At 39.9% G+C, this 23,075-nt stretch overlaps 1 long non-coding RNA gene across 1 annotated transcript in view; it reads left to right on the top strand.

Moving 5' to 3' along the window:
* LOC142143043 (uncharacterized) overlaps nt 1-21,349 on the top strand; it is a 132,591-nt gene extending 111,242 nt beyond the window's left edge. Inside the window, exon 4 of the long non-coding RNA XR_012689476.1 lies at nt 20,558-21,349. This is a non-coding gene — a long non-coding RNA (uncharacterized LOC142143043). The remainder of the gene's footprint in view (nt 1-20,557) is intronic.
* The last annotated feature ends 1,726 nt before the right edge of the window (nt 21,350-23,075 follow it).

Here is a 23,075-nt window from a genome sequence, read left to right as displayed (position 1 = left end):
CTTACCACCGCTATTCAATATTTGCTACTACATGAAGCCAATAGGCTTTTAGGCTTATGCTGCATAATATTACAACTAAAATGCTTCATAGCTTATTGTAATCTATTGCTGACTACTTTGTTTTCCAACTTCGTTTTCATCCAGACCTTTCTAGACAAGTTTATGTTCCAAAACTCCTCTCACACTTCTCCCAATGTCTAGCAACTATTGTTAAGTCTTTGAATTTCATATATCTTTAGTAACAATATTAAGTTCTGTGAGAAATGCTGAAGGGGGGGGGGGAGAAAGTCCCCAGACTGCTATGGCCATGAAAATTGTTAATATTGGCAATTTAAAATGAGATTTACAAGAAAAAAAAAAGTTAAACAAATCGGAATGTATGGCACTGGAGGTGTAAAGCCAGGAAGACGTCTACAAAAATGGAAATCTCCATCTCCTGAATATAAAGCAGTTTAGAAACTTACAATTGAGTCCAGAAACATTAGTCATCTATTTTGTTCAGCCCCCAGAAATCAGTCATAATCCGTTTAGCATTACAGCAAAGAGGCAACTTTGCGAAGTGTCCGGGATTTAGGATTCAGATTGTATGAACATACACAGCACGGCTCTTAGAAGGGCAAGTAATCTGTAGTATATGCACGCAGTATATGTTGCGCATAAACAGAATATTTAATATCCTATTTCAGAAAAGGAATGTTATAACAGGAGATGCTCGGGCTCGGTTTTCTGAAAACCGAGCCCACCCAAACTTAGGGGATCCGAGTAGGCTCGCGAGTCGGCTCGTTACTTTCAAGCGTCCTTGGATCTGAATCGAGGCAAAACGTCATTGTTGCGTTGTCAGATCTCGCGGGTTTTAGATTTCATAAGTACCTCCCTCCACAGGAGATCCAGTGACATTGCTCACACAGAACAGGGGTAGCAGTGTTCTTGTCACTCTCCAGTCTCCAGTGACATTCCTCAGTGCCATTGCTCACACAGAAACAGGAGTAGCAGTGTTCTTGTCACTCTCCAGTCTCCAGTGACATTCCTCAGTGCCATTGCTCACACAGAAACAGGAGTAGCAGTGTTCTTGTCACTCTCCAGTCTCCAATGACATTGCTCAGTGCCATTGCTCACACAGAAACAGGGGTAGCAGTGTTCTTGTCACTCTCCAGTCTCCAGTAACATTGCTCAGTGCCAGTGCTCACACAGAAACAGGAGGGGTAGCAGTATTCTTGTCACTCCCCAGTCTCCAGTGACATTCCTCAGTGCCATTGCTCACACAGAAACAGGAGTAGCAGTGTTCTTGTCACTCTCCAGTCTCCAATGACATTGCTCAGTGCCATTGCTCACACAGAAACAGGGGTAGCAGTGTTCTTGTCACTCTCCAGTCTCCAGTAACATTGCTCGGTGCCAGTGCTCACACAGAAACAGGAGGGGTAGCAGTGTTCTTGTCACTCTCCAGTCTCCAATGACATTCCTCAGTGAAATTGCTCACACAGAAACAGGGGTAGCAATGTTCTTGTCACTCCCCAGTCTCCAGTGACATTGCTCAGTGCCATTGCTCACACAGAAACAGGGGTAGCAGTGTTCTTGTCGCTCTCCAGTCTCCAGTAACATTGCTCAGTGCCATTGCTCACACAGAAACAGGAGTAGCAGTGTTCTTGTCACTCTCCAGTCTCCAATGACATTGCTCAGTGCCATTGCTCATACAAAAACAGGAGAAGTAGCAGTGTTCTTGTCACTTGACAAAAATTGACTGGAAATGAATGTTATTGAGGTTAATAATAATGTAGGAACAAAAAAAATATGTGATTTTAGGAAAAAAAATAGGGATTTTAGAAAAAATAGGGATCCAAAACAAAAACCAAAACACACGAGGCAGTTTTGCCAAAACCAAAACCAAAACACGAAGTTAATCCAGATCCAAAACCAAAACACAGGGGTCAGTGAACATCTCTAGTTATAAACGTCAATTACAAATCTGCAAAAGTATGCCCCCCCCCCCAGAGGCGCACGCAGGATTGTTAGGGGGGATTTCCCCCCCACCACCCAAAAAAACCCAAACAAAAAACACAGCGAGAGAGCTGCTCTGTTTCGACAGCACTGTACTATACAGCAGCCGCGGCGCTGTCAAAGAAGCATCCGCGGTGGTGCTGTATACAGTGCCGTATGTAGGAGCACTTTGTTAGCGGAGGGGAGGGGTTTCTGGAGACCGAGAAATCTCCCTAGGTGAGCAAGGGGTGGCATCCTGTACTTTTAGTGTGATGGCTTTCTTACCTTCACTGCACATTCGGTGGGCATAAGAAGTAACCTATTACTAAAAATATTCAAACACGTAAAAGTGATACGTTATAAAGTTGCAATAACAACAGTCCCGATGTCTCCTCACTTTGATATTGATACATTGTTACATTGAAGTTCATTCATAACCCACACATGGTCTATATACAAGCAGCCAATCAGTTTTCTCACACTCTAGCCAATCAGGTGCAAGCTATTCTGATTGGCTACTGGCGGATAGATCAAGCTTTCTTTCATTCCACTGTGGCTCAGGTTAGAGCATTTATGTCTTTGAACCCTTAGATTACTTTTGCCTCTCTCTGCCTTTCTTACAACTAATTGTATCTTTTGATGAATTTTAGAATGGGCTGGTTCATCAAGATTGCCACAGTGAGGATACATTGGTAGCTAGCTAGCTGGGGTCTCATAAGCCTTGCTCTGGATGAACAGTTAATCTATATAGGAAGTAGCTGAATTTTATAGTCTTTTGTCTTTTTTCAACATTGCTATAATAACAACATAATTCATAAAAAACAAATAGTAGCTTACATTAGTCTAACTTGCACCGAATTCATCAACGCACATACTATCTGTTATTGATTACAATGTGTTTGTTCTCTGTTTAATTAAATAAGCAGGGACTGGTTATCCAATAGGCTGACTAGGCTACGGCCTATGGCGTAAGACTTTTGGGGGTGAGGCGCAGCATCTTTGGAGGTACAGAATTGTGATAGAGAGAGGTATCAACTGAAATTGATTTTAAAGTATACGAGAATAGTTGTTCTGAAGAAGAGAAAAGCATGAAAGATAAATGTTGTAATGTTGTAAGGACGTATTCCTATGGTAAAGGCTGAAGACAATGAGTCATGCTTGAGTGGGCGCTCAGGGATAAGCAAGTGGGAGAGACAAGGATGGCAACAGGCGCCGGTGTGATAGCCCCTCCACCTTCACCCTCAATAGCGTCTGTTCACGTCTCCGTTTTGCTATACAGTTTTGATTTTAATGAAAATGAAATGAGCTACAAAGATTGCCGGGACCCTTTCAAAAAGCCGACTGGAACAGAGTTTTGAAAATACAGGTACATTAATATTGGGGGGAATTGTAAAGGAAGATGGATTGTAAATTAACGGCAAGTATGCTTTTGCCTACCGCCTACTAGCCCGATGTGAAAGACGATGGGGCACTACGATGGGCGGGCTCGGTTCCCCGGAAACTGAACACACCCGAACTTAGGGGATCCGAGTCGGCTCGGTACTTTCGCGCTTTCTCGGATTCCAAATCGAGGCAAAACGTCATTGTGACGTCGCAGGACCTCGAGAGTTTTGGAATCTATAAATACCGCCCTCCACGGCGATCTAGCGCCATTTGAGAGAGGGACACAGGAGGGGTAGCACAGAGTGTAGAGCAGTTGGGCAGGCAAAGTTAGAGAAGGGTGGAGGGTGGTAGCAGTCAACTACCGTGTGTTTGTGCCATTGCTGTGTCGCTTAGCATCCAGCCAGGTCGCTGCAGTATTTGTCTGAAAGTGTATGAAAATAATAATGTGACCTGTGAGGTGGTCATAATTGACTGCAAATGACTTGAAATTAGTGTAATTGAGATTAATAATAATGTAGAATCCAAAAAATAGCAAAATTATTTGTTTTAGCATATTTTAGCAATTTTTCTAAAAAAATAGAAAACCAAAACACATGAGGGTGGTTTTACCAAAACCAAAACCAAAACACGAAGCTAATCCAGATGCAAAACCAAAACCACTTCATTGGGGTCAGTGAGCATCTCTAGGCACTACGGACGCATTAGTCTAGGGCGCTCTGAACAATTAACATGGGGCAACATGTACAATGTAGGCCATTGTAATATTAGATAAAATATCAAAGTATTAAATTTCCTTCTCCAAACTGAGCTAGAACAATGACAGTTATAATCGTTTTGCTATGGTTTAATGCACAATGAACGATGAACAGGAGCTATGTTAATAAATAAGCCCCCTCCCCCTGGGTTATTTATCATCGTGACACCCAATATCCCTTCTCTGTTACCAAAATTGTCTTTTAACCGACTGGCAGCATGATCTGCAAGATTAAACTCCTGAATCAGGGTGTTTTTGCTGGCTGGGAATCCAAGAAAACATTGTGCCAACTTGGAAGAGTGATACATGTGAGATCTGGGAGAACGGAGCTTTACTCATCTAATTCATCATTTACTTGGAAAACGTAAACAAATTAAAGTGTTTGCACACCAAAGCCACTGGGGCTCCCAGTCACTATTACATAAGCTGGTGGCATAAACAGCTGGTGTTTCATTGAGATATTCGTTTGTGAGCAGGTTGACCTCATGGCGGAGGCACCTCTGTTTCTGTGATTCATATTCTCCCGACCCTGATGGATGTGGCATGCAGATAGTCTGATGGCTGAGCGTCAACACAATCATTTTCCAGGGTTATGTAGGGAACGTGTACTGTATTTGTTTGTTCAATAAAACTGTTCACATCCCAGAATACCTGGCAGTCGATCAGCCATCTGTAGAGGGTCACCGAAAGTGGCCTCCCCACAGACTAAACTCCAAACCAAACGTTAAACGAGTGAGTGCAAAAGTTCACATTTTTCTCCTCTGCAAGTCTGTTGTGAGATATTTGGCATTTGTTATAATTGTAGAGAATCTCCCCCAAAAAGCATGTATTGAACAGATTTAAAATAAGTGAGATTTAGGAACTTTGTTTCCATGTAGAGGTGCGTTTGACACCACAAACTTTCTCAACAGTTTGACAAGAACTTCACAGGTTACAGGGGAGGACTCTGCCAGACAGTAGTGTGGACGGACAAGCTAAAGATCTACAAACTCAGGACTTAACATCTACAGTTAGCTTTGACTTGCATGTCTATCATCCAAATCTGGTAGGAGTCCCATCTCCCTATTTGGGGACACTAAGTATATGAATTTGTTATTTGTGTTATATTTGTAATAAAAGTATTATTTTTTACAACAAATTGAGATTTATATCACTTCCAAAAGAGGTTTTTAACGTGTGACTAGATGAGTTTGATATCATCTTAACCAGCCTGTCCCTCGCTTCTCGCAAAATGTGCAGCATGGCAATAAATAGCCCTGTTAGTGTTCCCCAGCTCAGCAGAGTACAAGTGCAGGGTCTCATTACATGGGGATAAGGGGGTATTGTAGCCATGCCTGCATAGAAGACTCTTTCATACTATGTTACCTAGTGTAAAAATGTGTTTGTCATTGCAGTGATGCTGTTATACATTGTTCTCATATCGAAGCCAGGTGGGTTATGGGTAAGGACACGGGTGAAGGAGCTGTAGCTGCATTCATTCTCCCCCTCCTTTTTCTACAGGAAGTCCTGATCATCTGGGAGCTAGTTCTGGCTGAAAACATTTGTAAGGGGTTAATCCTGGGAGTGTCACTTGAGCATCTTAACCTTGCCCCTTAAATGACCTGAGTATGTCCCCATTGTCTCAGGTTGTATTCCACCACACTCCTTGGAGTCATCCCAGCAGGGGACCAAGGGATGTATTATGTTGAGAAGGGACAGCCCTGTAACAGCCCCTTTTGACAGACAGCCACTCTCAGAGAATCCCACTCTCTAAGACCACCCCTGACCCAGCCCCTGGAATGTGGGAAAACTACAGGGTATAGAGGATAGAGTGAGAAAAAGGGGAGGTTGTTGTTTGTTTTGCTTTCTTCCTAGGAAGAACTCCACTGTTGAAGTGTAGGCTTCTGCTCTACTGAACATCCTGCTGGGACATCCAGGTAACTATAACTCCTAGAGCTAGTGGTATAAGGGGCAGATAATGTAGTAAACCAGCCTGCAATTATTTACTGTTTGTATATAATATTATAGTGATTGTTTTTATTACAACAAATGTATTGTAACTGCATTTGCCTCAGTGAATGTAAGATGTTAGAAGGTTCTGTGTAGGCTTCCATGGCATAGTAAGACACCCTTGCTGTGAGCATTCTGATGATCGAGGTCTTCCATCCCACCTACTCAAAACTGTCATTAGGAATATCCAATGCCGAATCAAAGACCTATTTAGCATGAAGCTGAAAACATTGACAAAAATGTCAGGGCTATTGAAATAGTTGTAAGAAGTATCTGTAAAACTAATATTTAAATGTATATAATTTCATATCTTCCAATGGGCCAGATTTCCATTCCACACTGATATCCTGGAATGGAAATGGGCAGAGACAATTGGAATGGGGTGTGACTTTAACCAACTGTGAGTGGTTTGAGTGGTTGGGGTGTGGTTCAGGTGGATAGGCATGTAAACTATTTTGCCCCAATTTTCTAATTAGGAAACTTGAAAAGTATGTATCTTTTATCAGCCTATGGTATTCTGTACTGCAGATGTGGAGTACACAGAAGGTGGAGATAATCATAATGTTGACAAATTGAATTTATTTTCCATAACAAATCAGTAAAAATACAATATCTTCAGCCATTGTACAAATAAATATATATATATATATATATATATATATATATATATATATATATATATATATATATATATATATATATATATATATATATATATATATATATATATATATATTCTATATGGACAAAGGTATTTGACCACACCTGTTAATTATTAAATTGAGGTGTTTCAATGAGACCCATTGCCAGAGGTGTATAATATCCAGCACCTAGCCATGCAGTCTCCATTTGTGAATATGTGTGATACGAAATGGGTCGTTCTGAAGAGCTCAATGACATCAAGTGTGTACTGTGATAGGATGCCACCTTTGCAATAGGATGGTTCATGAAATTTCATCCTTGCTGGATATTCCACAGTCAACTGTAAGTGAAATTATTAGAAAGTTGAAGTGTTTAGGAAGAACAGCAACTCAGCCACGAAGTGGAATATCACATAAAATCACAGAGCAGGGACAACGACTGCTAAGGCGCATGGTGTGTAAAAGTCGCCAACGATCTGCTGATTTCATAGCTGAAGAGTTCCGAACTTCCACTGGCATTAATGTAAGCACCATGGCCGGGCAGCTGCATGCAGGCCTCACATCACCAAGACCAATGCCAAGTGTCGGATGGAGTGGTGTAAAGCACACCGACACTGGACTGTGGAGCAGTGGAAACGTGTTCTGTGGAGTGATGAATCACGCTTCTCTGTTTGGCAGTCAGATGGGCAAATCTTAGTTTGGTGGATGCCGGGAGAACGTTACCTGTCTGACTGCATTATGCCAACTGTGAAGTTTGGTGGAGGAGGGATAATGGTATAGAGCTGTTTTTCAAGGTTTGGGCTAGGTCCCCTTATCTTCGGTGAAGGGCAATCTTAATGCTTCAGCATACCAAGTCATTTTGGACAATGTTATGCTTCCAACTTTGTGGCAACAGTTTGGATAAGGCCCTTTTTTATTCCAACATGACTGTGTCCCAGTGCACAAAGCAAGGACTACAAAGACATGGTTTGATGACTTCGGTGTGGAAGAACTTGACTGGCCCGCACAGAGCCCTGACCTCAACCCCATCAAACACCTTTCGGATGAACTGAAATGGAGATTGTGAGCCAGGCCTTCTCGTCCAACATCAGTGCCTGATCTCATAAATGCTCTACAGAATGAATAAGCATAAATTCCCACAGAAACTCTCCAACAGCTTGTGGAGCCTTTCAAGAAGAGTGGAAGCTCTTATCGCTGCAAAAGGGGGACCAACTCCATATTAAAGGATATTTATTTGAATACAATGTCATTACAGTCCCTGTTGGTGTAATGGTCAAGCGTCCAAATACTTTTGTCCATATAGTGTATATAGAGGTTGAAGTTAAATGTATAAATGACACCAAGCATAATAAAAGCAACATGGTCAGGGTATAGAAAACTGGACTGTCCTACTTGATGTGGCTGCAAGAGAAGACCACAGGGACAAAGACAGCTTATCTTGCTAATGTGTCACGAGCAACAGCTTACAAGGCTGACCTGGCCAACCTGTGACCCTCCACGTGTTGTGAAACTACAATCCCCAGCATGCTTTGCCAGTAGGTAGCCAGCAGAAAGCTGGCAGCTTATGCTGGGATTTGTAGTTCCACAACACCTGGAGTGCCACAGGTTGGCCAGGCCAGAACCCTAGTCCAGAATTGTGATACCTCTGCATTAATTTAAAATGTGAAACAAAACATACAAGGCAACAGATGAATTGACTGTGAATTTCAACCTGTGGTGCGAGCAGCCAGTTTCATCCAAATGACCCATTGAAAATAGTTCCCACTGGGCAAACCTGGTGGCCCATAACATATTAAGTGAATTTATATTAATGTTTCCATTCTCTCGTCCACTATCTGAGTGAATATTATTTTATAGCAACATCATGAAAATATCTTCTGTTTTACGAAGATGTTACTGTATGAAAGAAAAATGTAATTTGTTTTTTTTATGGAAAGTATCAGTGGCTGACAGAGGAGAACACAAGTGCACTCAAACTGCCTGCAAGAGTGTCGTTTGCGAAATGTGACCCATAGCATGAGCTAAATGCATGTACGGTGTGTGTTACAATGAGCCAATATAGAGAAAAAGGTGCTATTCCCAGGGAGCCTGCATTCATAATGAATTTTCACAGATTTCTTATGTCGAAACTCAGTTGAGAAATACAATAAGCAGGAAAATAGATTACATTAGTAACAGCTGGGAGGGAATGTTCAATGTGTATCGCCTCTAAGGATGTTCTTCTAAGTTACATTTAAACAGAGGCTTCCAAAAAATAGAAAATGTTTAAAGTGAGTCCACAAATTGTAGTTTATCATGTTCAAAGCAGAAATTATTTATTGATCTGGATTCCAAGGTATTAGAAGAATAGGAACGAAAGAGCCTAGGGTTTTTTTTTTCTGTAGATTTATGTCCAGCAAAGGAGTTCCTTTGGCATTTATTTAACGTTCCTGGCATGGTTTTTGCAAGCTAATTAAAACTTCAATATGGCAACATCCTATAAAACAAGGGAGGGAAACTTTGCAATGCTTTGTTTATTAAAAGCATAAAAAAATATGTGTAAATAGAAACAACATTTGTATGCAATGTCAAACTAGCAAAGGGGAAACTGACATTCCTGTGCTGGATTTTTTTATTTTTAAGGCGTTGTTATTCACTGTAAAAACAAACAGCTCTAGATTAAGTGTGGGGCACTCACATTACAAATGATACCATATTCTGTATTTCTCGTCAAGGAACAGGTTCCAAGTCAGAGATTTTGCCAAATATGATTTAACTATTTGCAGTGTCAAATTGACCTTCTTACTTAGGTAAGAGGTTGAGCTGTACTCATGCAGCTTTTCTTTAAGATATCCCTTTCAAGAGTATTATAACTTTTAATACTAAAGGAAAATCGCTGATTAAGAAACGATGGGTAATTATGACAGTGGCAATTTTCACAGCACTGTCCTGGATTTTGGCATCTAAAAGAGACGTGGCTTCGCGCAAAGTGGTTGGGACATGGTTCGAAAATGGGCATGATCTGGGTTGGGTTTGGACAGAGTGCAGGATGACCTAATTTGTCCTGATTTTCCAATTAGAGATATTGGACAATGCCTGAAACATGTATGAGGTCAAGGTTATGTAGCGTGTCGTTGTTGGCTCCACCATCGTGAAAATTTAATAGGGGCATTTGTGAACAGTGGTGCAGAAGAAAAAGGTTCTGTAACCTACAACAATCCAATGTAAACTGTAGTTGGAGAAGGACAGATTGCTTGCTATGGGTTACAGTACATTTTATGTCTGAGTCACCAGGCTTTATAAATGCCCTCCAAAAAATTATGACATTCCTTTAGGGTGATTAGAAGGGAAAAGTGGCAGAATTGGGGCTGTGGGCAGTACGTGGTTAGATATTTCAATGCATAATACCCTAATTGTTGCTTCTGTGACTTTATTCAAAACTATATTTTTAGTGCTATTACATGATACAATGAAAAACTAAATTATAAACACAAAAATACTAACAAAAAATTTTGTACATAGAAAAGTATGACATTAACAATGCCTATCCATTTCAGGTTGTAGATAAAGGAGAGAGATAAGGGAAGGGGATTAGGGAACAAAAAGCCTTCAAAAGTAACTCACACCTTTGAACAGCCTAAAGGACTATTCACACCTTACTTTTTTTATTATCTAAATGTGTATTAAATAGTCATGTAGATTAGGGAAGCTGAAGAATGAAGAAGCTTTAATGGTCCTCTAACATATTGTGATTTTCCCAACCATGGAATAAATTGATCGATGAACAGTTTGCAATACACATTGTAGCCAAATGGCACTGATATTGTTTTTATTACACAAAATGAATCATAATGATGTTATGGGGACAAACAAACCCATGTGCTGGTGGCTACTGTATGCCTTTTGGTGGCTAGTGTATAATACAGACATTCTTCTTGATTGCTAATGTACTATATATGCCCCATTCTTCGATATCTGGTGTACAATACCAAACCATTTCATGGTGGTTTTTGTTCATTTCAGACCCACCAACTCGGTGTTCAGCATACAATCCCTTCCTGGTGGCTGGTTCAAAACATAGACCTCCTTCCTGCTAGCTAATGTATAATGCACCCATCTTGGTGGCTAGTATGAAACTTACTCCCTCGCTGGTGGACAATGTACAATACAGACCCTTCTTTTGGGGGCTATAGCATAGGCTCACTTTATTATGACTGTTGAGAGATACATACATCCTGGTAGCTAGTTCACAATACAGACAAGAAAGACCTGGCTAGTATACAAAACAATATTTCTTCTCAGAGGGTAGTGTACAATACAGTATATACAACTTTCCTGATTAGTACAATAGACCCTTTTCCGAGTGATTAATATACAATAAATAAATTAGATACACCATTCCTTATGGCTAAAATACAATGTAATAACTTATCCTTGTGACTAATGTACATTATACTCACCCTTCCTGGAGACTCATTTACAATACAGCCGTCATTCCTAATTAGAGCACAATATATATATTGTTGGAGACTATACAATATAAGACCCATTCTTTGGTGGTAATTTTAACATACTAACTCATTTTCTGTTGCCCAGTAAACAAAAAAATCCCCTTGCTGGATGTTATTGTACAATACTGACCCACTTCCTGGTATATAATGTAATATTGCCCCCTATCCTGATGACTAGTGCACCCTATCAGTGTGCCAATACTCTAATTAATTGAACTGAGTCCTGCTTAACACTTGAAAACCACACATATGTAAAGAGGCTAAGGACTAGATTTACTAAACTGCGGGTTTGAAAAGTGGAGATGTTGCCTATAGCAACCAATAAGATTCTAGCTGTCATTTATTTAGTGCACTCTACAAAATGACAGCTAGAATCTGATTGGTTGCTATAGGCAACATCTCCACTTTTTCAAACCCGCAGTTTAGTAAATATATCCCTGAGTGTTTTATTCAAGATATGTTTGTCTTAAACTATAAACATGTACGGGAAAGCAGTTCAATATCTAAAGACCCAAAAATGACCAAAATAAAATGAAGTACACTACTCGACACCAGGCTTCATTTATCTCTACTGGTAGGTGGCAAACGGTAATAATTATTATCAAAGTCATGTTATATGCAACAATGTATATAACATGACATGATGTCCTATTTCCTCTTCAGTAGATACGTTCTTTGTGGGTCCTTCCGCCAAAAATATGGTATTAACAACACATACTTACTGTATACACACACACACACACACACACACACACACACACATATAATATTTCCTGTATAACATACCCTTATGCATAATAAATGGTAATGTGGGTTCTGATTCATTAAGGGATTTAGGCAAGAAATAGAGTAAGTTTTCTTACTTAAGTTTGCTGGGAAAAACCATGTTGCAACGCAAGGGGTGTAAATTTGTTTATTATTTTGCCCATTAGTTAAATACTGGCTTTTTTTTCTTGTAGCACACAAATACCAACTTTACATTTCAGTGTACAAATAAGCTATCAAGTATTTGTGTGTTACATGAAAAAACAGACAGTATTTAGCTTATGGGCAAAGTAATAAACTAATTTACACCCCTTGCATTGCAGCATGGTTTTGCCCAGAAAACTTACTCAAATTCTTGCCTAAGTTCCTTAATGAATCAGGCCCGTGATCACTTATGTTTGGAGAGTAGTCAAGTCGATGTCGACAAATGTAATTGTGTACTTTGTGAGCACTGATGTCCTTTGTGTTATATTACCTGACTTTTTAGGTCTTGGATGGAGGAATCTATCTCTGCCAGTGACAGAACAACACGCATGGATCACCTCATACAAGCATCTTGGGCCTGATTCATTAAGGATCTTAACTTAAGAAACTTCTTATCTCATTCTCCTGGACAAAACCATGTTACAATGCAAGGGGTGCAAATTAGTATTCTGTTTTGCACATAAGTTAAATACTGACTGTTTTTTCATGAATACTAATTTGCACCCCTTGAATTGTAACATGGTTTTGTCCAGGAGACTGAAATAAGAAGTTTCTTAAGTTAAGACCCTTAATGAATCAGGCCCCTTATTATTATTATTTAATTTTTTTAAAAATTGTGTATCATAATACCATATACAATTCAGCATATTTTGACAAGCTTACGCTCACGCAGCTAATTCAACTTAAACAGTACGTTTAGTGTTGTCTCTCGCACAGAGATCCCAGGAGTGCTGTTTCAGTTTCAAATTCTGAAGCCAAAAGTTCAGAAGCCAAATAAATAACTTCAAAAAAGTAATTTCAACTCTGACGTGGTCATTAAAATATCAGATATGACACTTACCTTGAGAATGGTATCATTTTTACTTCGACAAAGAAAAAAAAAGACGTGTTTGATAAACAATTGTTAATTGAGAACAGTGCAAGTCAGAGACTCTGGGGGTGTATTGTATCTGTGCCAAGGCTGTTGAAATAGAAGGGCCAACTTTTTTTTTGTATAATATAATACATCATCATAAAGTTGTTTCACTAATATAAAAGCATATTCTCAGAGGAATAAAGCATCACCCATCTAGAACATGAGATACAGGAAATTGTGACTGTCAATTGAGATATCCTAACTTATAGCTTTTTTTTTTCATGTAGCCGTTTTAACACTGTGACTTGATAAATGTAACCATATGTCAGTGAATTGAATTCAGGCTCGACAAATACGTATCAGGCATAAAATAAATTAGAATTACATTTGCATGCTATTAATAATCTGCGCATGAAAATATAACCTCTTGCCTTGCAAATAGATTTTGTGCGCTGTTAATTACCGGACAAGTACTTTCAAAGATATTGAGTTTCAGCTGTGTTTTGCTACGCCTTGGGAATAATATTTGTTTATTTTTCATTATTATGTTTTTTAAAAAAATCTGGACTCACCGGGCCTGATTCATTAAGGATCTTGACTTAAGAAACTTCTTATTTAAGTCTCCTGGAAAAAACCATATTACAATGCAAGGAGTGCAAATTAGTATTCTGTTTTGCACATAAGTTAAATACTGACTGTTTTTTCATGTAGCACACAAATATCAACTTTAAATTTCAGTGTACAAATAAGCTATCAAGTATTTGTGTGTTACATGAAAAAACAGTCAGTATTTAACTTATGTGCAAAGCAGAACACTAATTTGCACCTCCTGCATTGTAACATGGTTTTCTCCAGGAGACTTAAATAAGAAGTTTCTTAAGTTAAGATTCTTAATGAATCAGGCCCACCGTCTTCAAAATAAGTATTAAATATCATACTTTATCAAATTAAACAATAACTAGTATATAAATAATGAAATGTTACTATGTTCACTGAAGTTTTTTTTTAAATTTATAAGTGGGTTAGAAGTGGGATGTGTTTATATTTTACTGAAAAGTATTATTGTTATTAAAACACTAATATTTAATCTAGAAGTGATTGTGTAAATAAAATGTCTTCGTAATGCAAAAAAGCTTAGCAACACATTGCGATGATAACAGTCATAAACAAATGGGCACATTTTTAAAGGAAGCATCCACAGAGTTAAAAACTACATATGCAAGTAGATATATTTACCTCCATGGCTACAATGGTTATAGGGAAAGGTGGAGATTAGAGGAACATTGTGTAAACTGCTAGTACTATAATGTTAATACTATAAAAGTTGTCTAGCGATTGATTTAACAGTAACTGTTACCTAAATACCCTTATCAAGAGTTCTCTTACTTAATAAATAAAGACAATTGACTCTTGTATGGCAAAGAAAGGTCGTCATCATCATCTATTTATATAGCGCCACTAATTCCGCAGCGCTGTACAGAGAACTCATTCACATCCGTCCCTGCCCCATTGGAGCTTACAGTCTTAATTCCCTAATATAGACACACACGTACACAGACAGACAGACAGAGAGGGAGAGACTTTTATTAAAGATCACAAACTTTTATTAAAAATAGTGGTAGCAAATAAAAAGCACGCCCAAACAGATACCACCCATTTCAACACCATAATTGTGGCAACCAAAAATGTACTTGGACTCTTCTAGGCTGTCGGAGCCCCACTCTCCATTTTTTGGCTCAGTAACTGGGACCCTCTTGGAAAGGCGGTGTGTCAGGTGCCGCCTCCGCACTGACATTAGGTGTGATAGGCAACCGCCTGTGAAGTGCCTAGCAACGGGACGTTGTCCCCCGTTTCTGGCCGCGGCGTGCGCAATTACACTTGCATCCCGTTGCTATGCAATGGGACACCAGGCGGCTTCCCGTCGGCGTTCAACGTCTCTGACCACTGGCAAACCACCTGCCTATCAGGGCTCACTAAGGGGGATTTATAGGAGGCTCTGGCACCATTAGGGTGTCAGAGAATTGGTTTCACCCAGCTCCAGCACCTTGTTTGTATTCGGTTCTTGCTCCAGTTTTGATCTGGCTTCCTTCTGACCTTCCGTTTGGATTTCGTCTTGTACCTTGTCTTTGTTCTGGCATGTCTCTGACTATCCTTTGGATTTTCCATTTGTACCTTGTGTCCCGTTTGGTTCTGACCTGGATTGATTCACTACGCTCCGTCCACTCTGTTACTATGCTGGTGGCTGTCTCGGAGAACCGCGCACCCTCTTGCAGCAAAGCCCAAAGTCCCTTGCGGGGGTCCCTGGTGAACACCAGGGGTTGCGTTAGACTCTGCGTCTCCTTGCTCAGCTGCGTTAATACCAGCTAGTAACCTCCTCTCAGATCATGACACGTGCCCCACAACTCCCCAAGGAGGAGTGTAACTAACCTCTCTTTCAAGGGAGAGTTCCCCACCGCCACACAAATGTGTCATTTATGGCTGCAGATTGGCCTGCTTTTTCGCCACCCTTCTGAAAGAAAAATTATCAATTAAACAATAATTCAACCTGGCGATCTAAATGAAGGGACTGGGTGGGCAAATTTCCAGTGAAACCAGCCTATGGCTATTCTCATAAAACTGCCCCAGCTCAGACCATCCACCGAAATCTTTACTGATTGGCTGGCTTGCTATAACTAACAGAAAATTCCTCTATTGACGGCCCAGTAGTCGGTTGGAGTTTGGATGTTCACCTTGTGATATTTATGTGGGATTCGCAAAGGGGCACGACATCACATGGTCCAAAGTCATACTTGTAGGTCAACTGGATAATGGCAGAATTGAGCTTGGTGCCTGTGTCTGTGGTACAGAAATTAGAGTGAAAGCTTCACTGGGCAGGCAGGGACGCACGCAGGATTGTCAGAGGGGGGTTTCCCCCCCATGACCCAAAAAGAAAAAAAAAACAACAAGAGAGAGCTGTGTCCTATACAGCAGCCACGGCGGTGCTGTATACAATACAGCACCGCCACGGACGCTTCTTTGACAGCACCGCGGCTGCTGTATAGGACAGTGCCGCTATGGTGGGCACTAAGTTAGCGCAGGGGGGGGGTTCTGGAGACTCAGAAACCCCCCCCCCTGCGTGCGCCACTGGCAGGGACTGAATAAAACCGGAATAAAATTCTGATTGCACAAAAATCTGATTGTATAACACAGCAGACACCCCAATATATATTTTCCTAGTTGGTGGGGCCAAGGTCCCTTAGCAAAAAAAAGTTGAAAATCCTAGAGCTCTCCTTAAAAAGTGGGCTTATAGGTCTGTAAGTTCATCCAGCAATCTAGGTCCAAGGAATTCAGACATGAAAGTGTGACATTTTTGTGGATGATTACATTGTCTTTTTTGTACTTACATTTTTTATTCAAGTTGATATTGACAGAAGAACATACATAGAATATGCAATAGTGATGTAACAATTATACAAGTGAAACACAAACTATTACAATTAAATAATAATAAAGAGTTATAAAAGGACGTATAATCAGTTAAAATAAATTATAGGTGATAGTAAGGAGGGGAGGAAAGATACCACCTAAAAAGACTTATTGGGGGTGTTGGATACCAAACAAAGTTAATTAACAAGGCCGGCTAGCAATGGGTACCAAATCTGTAAGTATTTGTTTAGATCCAGCCTTAGGGACCGACATGCTGTCTGGCTCAGATGAATTTACTCCTAGTGGCAACAAGTACTCGACTTGTGGCCAAATCTGCTGGCCAAATCTATCCAAACTTGTTTTATATTTTATTTTCAGAATAATCACAAAAGACATTACAGACAAAAGATTTAGGCCACTCGGCAGTAAACATCAGACTCAGACATTCAGTCATTTTGCAAATACAATGATGCACTCCATTAAAATCAATGATATATCGCATATAAGCATTTTTTTCTGTGTTGCATCCTTTGTTGTTGTGTTACTTTTTTTTATAATACAGCATGTAAATTATTTTTAGGTAACATTACATGGCGTTTCATTATTTTCTATGAAGGACCATACAATATCCACCTATAGATAGCCTGTGTTTTCCTTGTTAGAGCTCGTCAGTGAAGGGTAGGGTTTTACTGATCAGCATGATGCTGAAACTAGGGATGAGCGGGCTCGGATTTTAGAAATCAGAACACCCCCAAACAGTGCCGATCCGAGCCTAATCCAAGCACTGTTCGGGTATTCCCGCCGATCGCAAAACTCAAAACGAGGCAAAACGTCATAATCACGCCGTCGGATCTCGCGAGATCCGGATTCATATTAGTCCCCGCTTGCCGCCGCCATCTTCACTCGGGCATTGATCAGGGAAGAGGGAGGGTGTGTTAGTGGTGTCCTCTGTCCTGCTCATTCCTGTGGTGCTGCCCTGTGCTCTGTCCTGCTCAGTCCAGTGGTGGTGTCCTGTGCTCTGTCCTGCTCAGCCCAGTGGTGCTGGCCTGCTCAGCCCAGTGGTGCTGTCCTGTACTCTGTCATGCTCAGTCCAGTGGTGGTGTCCTGTGCTCTGTCCTGCTCAGTCCAGTGGTGCTGTCCTGTGCTCTGTCCTGCTCAGTCCAGTGGTGGTGCTGCCATAATTCCAGTGGTGCTGTCCTGTGTCCATTCCAGTGGTACTGCTATATAAGTTCACTGATCCTGCAGTATAAGTCCAGTGGTACTGCTATATAACTAAGTTCACTGATCCTGCAGGATAAGTCCAGTGGTACTGCTATATAACTAAGTTCACTGATCCTGCAGTATAAGTCCAGTGGTACTGCTATATAACTCCAGTCCAGTGGTACTGTCCTGTGCCGCATATAATTTTTAAAGCCTTTGCTGGGTGTGTGTGGTTTAGGGGTACGCTCTCTTGTGCTGCATATAATGGAGTACAAAAATTTGGAGGATAAAGTAGGGAAAGATCAAGAACCACTTCCTCCTAATACTGAAGCTGCTGCCACTAGTCATGACATAGACGTTTTGTGGGGGTCCAAACGAACCAATCATTTCAGCCACAGTTTTGTAGGCCCTGTCGCTGAAATGATTGGTTTGTTAAAGTGCGCATGTTCTATTTCACCAACATAAGGGTGGGTGGGAGGGCCCAAGGACAATTCCATCTTGCACCTGTTTTTTTGGCATTATGTGCTCTAGGGGGCCTAGTTTTTCAAACTGCCATCCTGTCTGCCACTGCAGTGCCACTCCTAGATGGGCCACGTGTTTGTGCCGTCCACTTGTGTCGCTTAGCTTAGTCATCCAGCTACCTCGGTGCAACCTTTTGGCCTAAAAACAATTTTGTGAGGTGTTCAGAATAGACTGGAAATGAGTGAAAATGAATGTTATTGAGGTTAATAATAGCGTAGGAGTGAAAACAAACAAAAAAACAGGATTTTAGTAGTTTTAATGCTTTTAAAAAAAAAAATCAGAACCCAAAACCCAAAACCTTGAGGGGGGTGTTTTGGCAAAACCCATTAGAACCCAAAACCTTAAGGTAATCAGAACCCAAAACCCAAAACACGAAAAGTGGCCAGTGCACACCCCTAGCTGAAACATGGTTTAGAACTCATTAGTGTTATTTACAACTTGCTATTAAATAAGCCTTATCTGAATAATGCAGCATGATATATGTGATGTTTAAAAGTAGTTACAGACATGAAGAGCCATTTACTAGATGCAGAATATGCTGAAATGCAGAATATTTCATTTGAACAAATCATCAGCAGCAGCAGCTATTTATATAGCGCCACTAATTCCGCAGCGCTGTACAGAGAACTCACTCACATCAGTCCCTACCCCATTGAAGCTTACAGTCTAAATTTCCTAACACACACAGACTAGGGACAATTTGATAGCAGCCAAATTAACCTACCAGTACATTTTTGGAGTGTGGGAGGAAACCGGAGCACCCGGAGGAAACCCATGTAAACACAGGGAGAACATACAAACTCCACACAGATAAGGCCATGGTCGGGAATCAAACTTATGACCCCAGTGCTGTGAGGCAGAAGTGCTAACTACTAAGCCACCGTGCTGAACCCACCGAGTGCATACATAATTGCCCCACTACATTCCAGTTTTAGTTACTGCCAAAACAATCCCAACAACATTTTGCAGAATTGTAGCACCAGATGGAATTGTACATGGTGCAATGAGTATAATGAAAACATTAGTTTAAAGTGCACCCTACCTATGCATTTCAGTAGACTTCCAGCTTCACTTATAATTTTCTTCTTAAATATTGCTTGTTTGCACTTCATTAATGCTTTAAATAAGTAATGAAAGTAAAAGGAACATCACCACTGTCTTTATTTCATGTGTCACATTTAGGGCTAGATTTACTAAGCTGCGGGTTTGAAAAAGTGGAGATGTTGCCTATAGAAACCAATCAGATATCTAGCTGTCATTTTGTAGAAGGTACTAAATAAATGAAAGCTAGAATCTGAATGGTTGCTCTAGGCAACATCCCCACTTTTTCAAACCCGCAGCTTAGTAAATCTGACCCTTAATGTTTAGGTTTGTGTGCACAAAAATGCACTTTCCTGTATTTACTGCACCTGGACAGCTCCTGGTCACTCCACCTTTAGAGCACCTGTAGAAAACAGGTGATATTGCAGGAGGAAAGTGTCCCGAAGGCCACTCTCTAACATGGGGACTGCTCCCTCACCACCTTTTTGATGCCTATTTATTTTAAATATTTCGCCCTGCAAGACGAAACCTCATTTTTACACGTGGGTGCCGTATGAAGGGCATGGATACACTTAGCCTAAATTTAGCAAGCAACACCCCCCCTTCAGAAGATGAAATAGCATAGCATCGCTTAACGCCACAAACTGACATTTGCACTGGGTGGCTGTATTTTCCTAAAATGCCTTTAAAGTCTCCCTATTACAATATTACATTATTAATTTGCAGTATATATATATTACTAAGTAACGCTGTACATTATCAAAACCTTAAATTAGTTAAAATAGGAGTAATTAATGAGTTTAAAAAAAAAAAAAAAAAAAAAAGCTTATTATTGCTAAGTTTTCTTGGATCTTCAGCACACCATCAGGGTGGGCCTTTCAAAATATTATAAAGAAAAACATGTGGGGGGCGAATATCTTAACAACTCAAAAATGATGAAATATAACTTAAAGCAACTGCTTAGGAGACGGGAAAATGACTCAATTAGATCACCCCTTGTGTTCCATGGCTATTAAATATCAGAGAATTAACAGTGCCTAAAGATTATTTAAGTATTACACTGCTGTGGTAAACGCTAGGTCATCCCACACACATGGAATTGAACCAAGAGGAAATCTGCCCTGAGAAATGACACATTTATTAAGTTTACCAGAACGTTTCTGTGCCGTGTTTTTGTGAGTGTGTGTGTGTGTGAGATTTTATCAGACAATTAGTTAATTTTGGAAATGAAACAATTCAGAACAACACATTGTCCAGGAGATGAAAGGCTTTTGAGCAGCAGAAAAGTCTGAAACGAGTCCAGCTAGTCTCTAATGATTTCTCATCTCTTCAGGTCAGAAAATCCTCGCTGAATAACTTCACAGTGTGGTTTTATAGACAAGATGGCACCACCGTGAGGAAGCTGTGAGCCAAGTTATCTCCCAGGATAATGAGACTGCTTCAAAAGCAGAAACATCCGTGGCTGAAATTGGTTTGAACAGGGAGAAGAAAGAAGAAGAGAAAGAAAAAAAATACATACAAATGTTTCCAATTTAATGTTGATGGGTGGTTTGGGTGGTAGAATTATATCTCACAGTTAGGAGATCTGAGCACTTTGTACATATTGGATTAATAAAACTACTTCAGATTTGGATTTGTTTGAAACGTTAGTTTTATCACTCTAAAATTGTATAATGTAGATTTATTGTCATGAGACTGCAGGACAGCCTAAGTAGCCACGCCTAGTACTCACTTAAGAGAGGCACACCCGAAAAAGCTGCATCTGGCTGTTTGTTAGTGCATGCACTTCATTACTGTTCTCTCCGGGGCAGCTGCGGGTTCAGAAAATGACAGTGTTAGAAACTGAACTTGTTAGAAAAAAAATAATGTCCAGGGTTGCACTGAAGAGCGAATTTTCAATGCAGAGCTTTAGGTTGGAGTTCTTATTAGATTAAGCTGCAATTCTTTAATTTCGAGAACACACAACCTAGAGGACTGCGGACTCTTATACTAATGCTAACAAGCAGTGTTGGCACAAAAATTTTTAGCTGCCCAAAGTAAAGATGCCAGACTAAACCACTCCCCTCTAAATCCTAGGCAACTCCTATGATTGGCCCGAGGTCAGGTGTCCTGGCACCAGGGGATGGCTGGGCAGAGGGGCATCTGCACTCCGGGCTATAATTTGCCAGCCAGCCACCTTTGTGTGTAGAACCTAAAAAGACATTTTTTAGCCCTAAAAACTGCATTTTTATTCTGCATTTGCATCAAAACTAATTAAATTGCTTCGTACAATTGCGTGTGTTTTCAATAGGTTTTGCCTAATTTAATATATGTAATATATGCAAGGCAAATTCTCCAGGTGACCAGCAGAAAACATTATTAACCAATGTAAATCAATCTATTTTGACCAATGAATGCTGGTGTTCAGGTATTAAACATCTTGCAAATTGTGCTAGATGCAGATTGTTTTTTATTTTATGTTGCATTCATTCATTAATTTTATTGTACTTTATCCCTATGATGCATATGAAAATATTCCGGCCTTTCTCCAATATTTGAAATCAGTATCTACAAGATCTCACTTAAAAGTAACATCATAAGGCTCAGCCATTATGGGATAAAAATGATAACGCAAAACAAAGACACAGTTTCTGATTTGACAGTGCATTACGGTCCAATAGGAAGCCACTTGCATAATTTTATACAGCAAAACTATTTTCTCAATTCTACTATATTTTCTATTAATGTATTCTGGATTATGAACTGATATTCCACCTATCCATGTATTTTCATTAACTTTGGTCCACAAAATAGACTCCACCATGTATAGACGATGAGTCCACGTTAAGAAGAATTGTAATATTGTACAGATGACTAAATCGATCCAATTTATGAAGCATCTATTGCGACTGTGCTTGACCTTCTCAGACATTATCTAGTTCGCTCACTCGGTGACACTTTTGTCTTTCTTTGAGTTAAAGATTTACTGTTTCGTTTTTACATAAGTTGCACATTTGTCGGTGCGGTGTGAAGTTTATATGAATCTTTTCCTAGAACAGTAATCCAAGCACACTGGTTTTGTGTTCGTTGGATTGCACAACGCTCTCATTGGTGTGAAAACTAATTAAAATTTTTGTCTGCGGTATTTGGTTGGTGTAGAATTCATCTTGTTGACAGAACAGAAAGCCGCTATGAAATAAGTCTGTTCTATAGTACAATAATGAATGTCCCAAGGTATCTAGGTTCCGAAAATGCAAGTCTAGTTTGGAAGTTCGCAACAATGCATTGTAGCATTTTAGATAAATTGTGATCTCACTTGGCGTCTTCCCGTTGCCTACATGTATAGTCTGTGGCAATATTCACAAACATATATTGCTATGTTCGGCGTGGTAACTTATAAGTGCTTGTCAATTAGCAAGTGAATCAAGCAAATTGTATTTTTAATTTTTGCAGTGTTTATATATGTTGTGACGATTATGTACTATGAATGAATGTGTTATGTTAAATGAATTATATGTTAAATGCTATTGTGCTCTATGCTGATCAAATGATTATTTTGTCATTACCATTAAGCTGAAGGGGTCAGTGGCGCGGTGGCTTACCAAAATTATCCTTACCGCATTCTTAATAAACCCAAGTTGTTTGAACAATCCTTGTCCCTTTCATTGAAGTATTTATTATTTATTTAATATTTTCCCTTAATATTCAGGTATGACAATGTATATTGTATGTATCCTTGTAATGTAATCTCAACGTGTGCTTTGCTAGATGACATGAGTTTGAACCTATGCAAGTGTCAATAATCTATTGAGATAAGCCAGACCAGGGAGAGATAGGCATCTCTGAGGAGTTTGAAGCCCCAAAGTTGTAAA

The sequence above is a fragment of the Mixophyes fleayi genome, chromosome 3 (assembly GCF_038048845.1).
Source record: "Mixophyes fleayi isolate aMixFle1 chromosome 3, aMixFle1.hap1, whole genome shotgun sequence".
In the NCBI taxonomy this organism is placed as follows: Eukaryota; Metazoa; Chordata; class Amphibia; order Anura; family Limnodynastidae; genus Mixophyes; species Mixophyes fleayi.
The sequence above is the reverse complement of the archived record's forward strand: the minus strand, read 5'-3'. Positions and strand labels throughout refer to the sequence as shown.